Below are 6,374 nucleotides of genomic sequence, written 5' to 3' on the forward strand. Positions count from 1 at the left end.
GCCTACAGGGAGGAGGTGAGGGCTCTGGAAGTGTGGTGTCAGGAAAATAACCTCTCACTCAACGTCAACAAAACAAAGGAGATGATCGTGGACTTCAGGAAACAGCAGAGGAAGCACCCACCTATCTACATCGGCTTGACAGCAGTGGAGAAGGTGGAAAGTCTTAAGTTCCGCTGACAAACTGAAATGGTCCACCCACACAGTGTGGTGAAGAAGGCGCAACAGCGCCTCTTCAACCTCAGGAGACTTAAGAAATGTTGCTTGTCACCTAAAACCCTCACAAACCTTTACAGAAAAACAATTGAGAGCATCCTGTTGGGCTGCATCACCGCCTGGTACAGCAACTGCACCGCCCACAACCTCAGGGCTCTCCAGAGGGTGGTGCGGTCTGCACAACACATCACCGGGGGCAAACTACTTGCCCACCAGGACACCTACAGCACCCAATGTCACAAGAAGGCCAAAAAGATCATCAAGGACAACAACCACCCGAGGCACTGCCTGTTCACCTCGCTATCATCCAGAAGTCGAGGTCAGTACAGGTGCATCAAAGCTGGGACTGAGAGTAGGAAAAACAGCTTCTATCTCAAGGTCATCAGACTGTTAAATAGCCATCACAAGCATAGAGAGGCTACTGCCTACATACACAGACTTGAAATCATTGGCCACTTTAATAAATGGAACACTAGTCACTTTTAATAAGGTCACTTTAATAATATTTATATATCTTGCATTACTCATCTCATATGTATATACTGTATTCTATACTACAATATAATCTATGCCGCTCTGACATTGCTCATCCATATATTTATATATTCTTGATTCCATTCCTTTACTTAGATTTATGTGTATTAGGTATTTGTTGTGAAATTGTTGGATATTACTTGTTAGATATTGCTGCACTGTCGGAACTAGAAGCACATGCATTTCGGTACACCCGCAATAACATCTGCTTAACACTTGTATGTGACCAATAAAATCTGATTGGATTTTGATTTGTTCTCGAGTCCAAGTCCATGTCTGATTCACCAATGGTTGACTCACGAGCCCCTATGGTTAATTAAAGTCCGAGTCCCCTTGCTCTGAGTCACTGGGTTCACATTAACTCAAAATAAAATGATTTACCCTGTCAGATATAGTGCCCACCAGAGAACCTGAGGGGGGCCGAAACTGTGGACGTTTATAAAAGAAATCTTAAAACATACCTTTTTAGCTTTGCTTTTCCTTGGGGTGCTTTTTAGTCATTAGTTTTAATTGTTATTATTTTGTTTGTTGTGTTGTAAATATTTCATCTTTATTTTAATAGTTTTTAGTTTTTATTTTCCTGTGAAGCACATTGTGTTGCATTCCATGTCTGAAATGTGCTGTAAATAAAGTTTGATTTGATTAGTGTAGTGGCAAGAGGGATTTAGTCATTAAATTGTTTGCTATCCATTTTCCTTTCTTTCTGTGCCACCAAATGTTTGCATTTAGGCTACTGATAATGTTACCAGGACCACGTTCAGTTGCAAAACGTTCTCGAACGTTGCAGATAGAAATTCCATGAATGGAGCCAACATTATTTCTTATTCAACATGTCAGAGAGGCATGTTTGTTCTATATAGCACATTTCTATCGAAACGTTCCAAAATGTGATCTCCTGCTGAACAATTGTTAGCTGTAGCTAGGTAATGAGGTAACATAACTGAACAAGGTGTAGCCTAAACAAATGGTTAACGGTCCGGTCCACAAGTAACATAGTTTTAGAACGGCCAGCGATATTCTTTATGAATGTAAAATGCGGCCTGCCAATCCACAATAGAAATAAGAAAATGTGATGCTGGTATTATAGGTCATATATTTTGAACTGTAATGGCTAGAATCAAGCCTTTTTCTCTGAGTCAAAGAGGGAGACTTGGCTGGTAGACTATGTTGACTACAGAACCTGGCTATGAAATGCATTGGGGAGAGTGTGAGGGTTGAGCGGGACTACAAATTCAAAAACATTTTATACTCAAGGGAGAGATAAACAGAGCTAGACTGTTGTTTTGCTATTAAACTTAATGGTGCTAATATTTTTAATTTCGTAAAGCAGCTTGTGTTTTTAACCAGCCAAAGGGTATCTAACTAGAAGGCTGGTGGTGTCTGTTTAGCTACGAGGAAGTAAGAGAGTCACCTGTGCGATGTGTATAATCGGAGGTGGAGGTGGAGGTGGAGCCTGAGCGGAGCCTGTCTGCCCACACTCATCACCTGCTCCCCTGAAGCTCACCAGCTAATGTAGGCTAGGCTGTGTGTGCCGGGTGTGGTGTGTCCTTCTCGCTACTGAACAGAACTGTGCTGCGCATCTGTGCTGCTAATATTAATTCTGCTTATCCCTGAAAAGCGCTCAATCCCTCCGAAAACTTTTGTCCAGTCCACTTAGTCAGATTCTACTGAGATAATTTCATCACTAGATAACTGAAATGAAAAATAATTTTTGTTTAATTATAGTTTTTTCTGGGTCTATTTAGTCAGTTATAGCAACGTTTCTAAACTCTTTCCTGGGGTCCCCCTGGGTGCACGTTTAGTTTTTTGCCCTAGCACTACACAGCTGATTCAAATCAAATTGCTTTGAATATTTGAATCAGCTGTGTACTGCTAGGGCAAAAAACAAAATGTGCCCCTGGGGAGGGAGGGCCCTGAGTTATAGTCCCGCCAATTGCCACTGACAAATATGTTTCGACAAATATTTAGTCACATAAGATAACATAAGATCAAAAACAATCCATGTACAGTACATGCGAAAACACAGATATTGAAACAAACAATTTAAAAAATCTACCTGCAACAGAGCTTGATGGGAAATATGAGAATGATGCCCCTCCAACATCTGTGGATAACTCCATAGATTTAATTCCCTGTCTCTGGTTACTCTTAATGGAGTTAAAAGTACTCCGTCCCAATTAACTCCAATTAGCAACACTAACTCCAGGGAGCATATCACTCTCTTGAGGGTTAGGATAACTACCAGTAGAGTTAATTTAACCCATTTATTTTAACACTGTGATTTCAACTATCCTTGATTTACTGTGTAGTGTCTCACACTCACACCATAAAATCCTCATTAAATTGTGTGAACATATGTCACCCTGCCGTTGTCTCATACAGTTTATATCATATGATCAAAAGAACTGAAGACATGTTAAACCATTAATCAATGCTACTCCATTATACTCTATAAAGGTTTTATAAGTCTCCCACTACAGTAAATAAAAAAACAAAGTTTGTTCGTATAAAGTTGAGAGAGAGCTTACAGGGTTGATCTACTCAAGACTGAATTGACTGCTCTGTTTCATGTATAGCTGAGAGGAAGTTACCTGAGGACTTGTGACTAAGTCCTCAGACATTCATTCTGTTGATCATCCTCCTCACTAGACTAGACTACTAGATGTGTGAAGATAGGATGAATCATGGCTTGGAGGTGTTAGACAATAGTGGCTGACTGTCTTGGTATGTGAGTGGTGAGTAGAAAGAAGAGATTAAGAAGAGAAGTCCACCTCCAGCAGCATTCAGCTCTCGTCAAAGCCGAGCCAGACAGTCTAGACAACATAGCAGAACTCTGAACTGACGGGAGGCGTGTGCCAGATGGACGCTCAGGGCTGCGACGGGCACAGATGGGGAGGTGGGTGGCACACAGGCAGGACAGAACAGAAGTGACACTTCCACTTCCACAGCCAGGGTATGGAAAGAGAGAGAGCGAGAGAGAGAGAGAGAGAGAGAGATGGAGAGGGGGAGAGAGACAGAGACAGACAGAAAGAGAGATGGAGAGAGAGGGAAAGACAACAAGATACAAACCCATACATGGTAACAAAAATGAACATCTTTCCTGAAGCATGAACAACAAAAGGTGGGAATTGATTTACAAAATGTGCAGGGGGGGTTTGTAGTTGCCTGCGTTTCCAGATGGCTGCATCTGGGCTCCACTGCTGGTCCCTCTGCTTCAGGAAGCGCTTCGTCTCCATGAGATAAACTCTGTGCAGTGGCAATATTTAAAACTGTCATATTTTTCAGCAGTTATTCAATGAATGTGTCTTTCTTTTCTGATGGATTCAGCATCACCCCTTTCTCAAGAAGAGATGCTCTGTGAGTTGTCTTTAAACTCACCTCAATTCCATCCCATTTTCTTTACACAATGTATTTTTTGTTTGCGTCAGATCAAGATTTATTTTGGGGTGGGTATTTTTAGTGTGTGTTTTGGACTAAAAGCATTCCTCCTCAAGCTCTCCCTGTCCACCTGAGCCCCTTCCGGGCTGTCTCCTCAGCAACATGTCATTACCCTGTCATCATTCATGTCCCTTTAGTAAAATACCAAGTTGGGAATACAGTGACCCCAATGTAGGGGACTGGAGCGAACTGAACACAGCAGAACTGAGGGAGTGAGTTCACTGACGCACACAGTTTTATTCCCTAGGCAACTCTCAGTCCCACACGATCACTATGACCCATCCATTCCATCATACACTCTTACACTCAGAATTTTTTTTTGTCGTTGAAAAAATTGGTGCAAATTTATTTTGCCCTTGAAGGCGAAGACTTTTTTGGGCTGTGGAGAACCTTTTTATATTGGTTKTTTGTATAACCATCCATTCTACCAGGAACAGGGATTCATTACACTGTAAAAAAAAATCCTAGCTAGTGTTTGCAGTGAAAATATACAACAAATTACTGTATTTATTAAGCTGGATCAAGATGTTCTTACTGTAAGAGACAGCAGGCTGACGTATTCGGAGTACTTTGGAATTAACCACACTTGGGCTATGAACTCACAACCTCTTGGTTGCCAGCAACCTGAATATCCTGCTATGCCACCGGGACTGTGGGTATGACAGATATTGTTAAAAGATAAGAACCAATAGAGCGTTGTAAATTCAAATCCCAGTAGAGGTTGAGTCCCAAGTATGCTCAAAGTACATAATTTTACAAGATTTTACTGTATTACTTATCCTGTGAAATTACAATAACTTACTGGCTACTGTGTTTGTTAAAATACAGTAAATATAATTTACAACGGTGTACTGTAATCAGAATACAGAAGCATAGCCATTTTACAGCAATAACACCTTTAAGTTTGTCGAATATTTACTTTATTTTTACTGCAACTTTTAGTAAAGTACTGAAATGTATACTTGGCAATACATCTATGGCCAATCTCTGTCATGCCCATAGACATGTTGGCTTAGCAGTAAATTCTGGTCATTAGCAACCAAGAGGTTGTGAGTTAAAATCTCCAAGTGAGGTATAGTCTCAAGTAATCAGCAGCTTACTTCACATTTACAGCAATAACAACTTAATTCTACTGTAAAAATACGGTAACACAACCAGTAGCCAGTAGTGTGCCGTAAAGTTACAGGAACTTTTTAACATTGTAGGATTTCATTGCCTAAAGGGAAAACATGGTGAAGAGGGGAAGAACAGGAAGTAAAGAATCCTTCCCGATATGAAAATAACCCTTTGATGAAAATGGTTCAACATATAACCCTTATGCTTGACAAAAAAAATATTCAGGAATGTAAAAAGGTGTTACCTAAAACCATTATGGGTTATTCAATTGTCCCAATAGGAGAACCATCTGAAAATATATATTTTTGGTTCCAAGTGGAACCCTTTCACGATATATTTAAGGTCCTACGTGGATCACTTTCATCACTAAAAGCGTCTAAGTAGAACCTTTTTCACCAGCAAAGGGTTCTACCTGAAACTATTCTACCTGAATAGTTCTCCTATGGGGGAAAAAAATATATATATTTTTTAAAGAATGTATATCTCTCCATTCTCTTTCATTTATAAGTCAAAGTCACTAAGTAAGTGTCAGAGTCGTGTGTATAGGTGGCAGGGAAGTCAGGCGCAGGAGAGTCAAATGGAGTGTAAAATTGAGTCTTTTAATGAATGTCCAAATACATGCTCCATAACACTAATAAGAAATGAACTTAAACAAATATGGGTACGAAGACCCGTCGCGCACCTATACACATAAAAAACAATACTAACAAGAAACAATCTCTGACAAAGACATGAGGGGAAACAGAGGGTTAAATACACAAGAGGTAATGGATGGGATTGAAAACAGGTGTGTGGGAAGACAAGACAAAACCAATGGAAAATGAAAAATGGATCGATGATGGCTAGAAGACCGGTGACGTCGACCGCCGAACACCGCCCGAACAAGGAGAGGCAACGACTTCGGTAGAAGTCGTGACAGTAAGTTTGGCAACATAAAGAGTTGTCCAATGGATAAGATATTGTAAAAAACCTTAAGGCATCACCAAGTGACCTCGTCAAGAGGTTAGGACCTCTTGGCATACCGGTTAAAGTGTTAGCTAGACATTTATTTGACCCCGGTTTAAGTCCCAGTT

Source organism: Salvelinus sp. IW2-2015, unplaced genomic scaffold (assembly GCF_002910315.2).
Source record: "Salvelinus sp. IW2-2015 unplaced genomic scaffold, ASM291031v2 Un_scaffold1724, whole genome shotgun sequence".
Lineage (NCBI taxonomy): Eukaryota > Metazoa > Chordata > Actinopteri > Salmoniformes > Salmonidae > Salvelinus > Salvelinus sp. IW2-2015.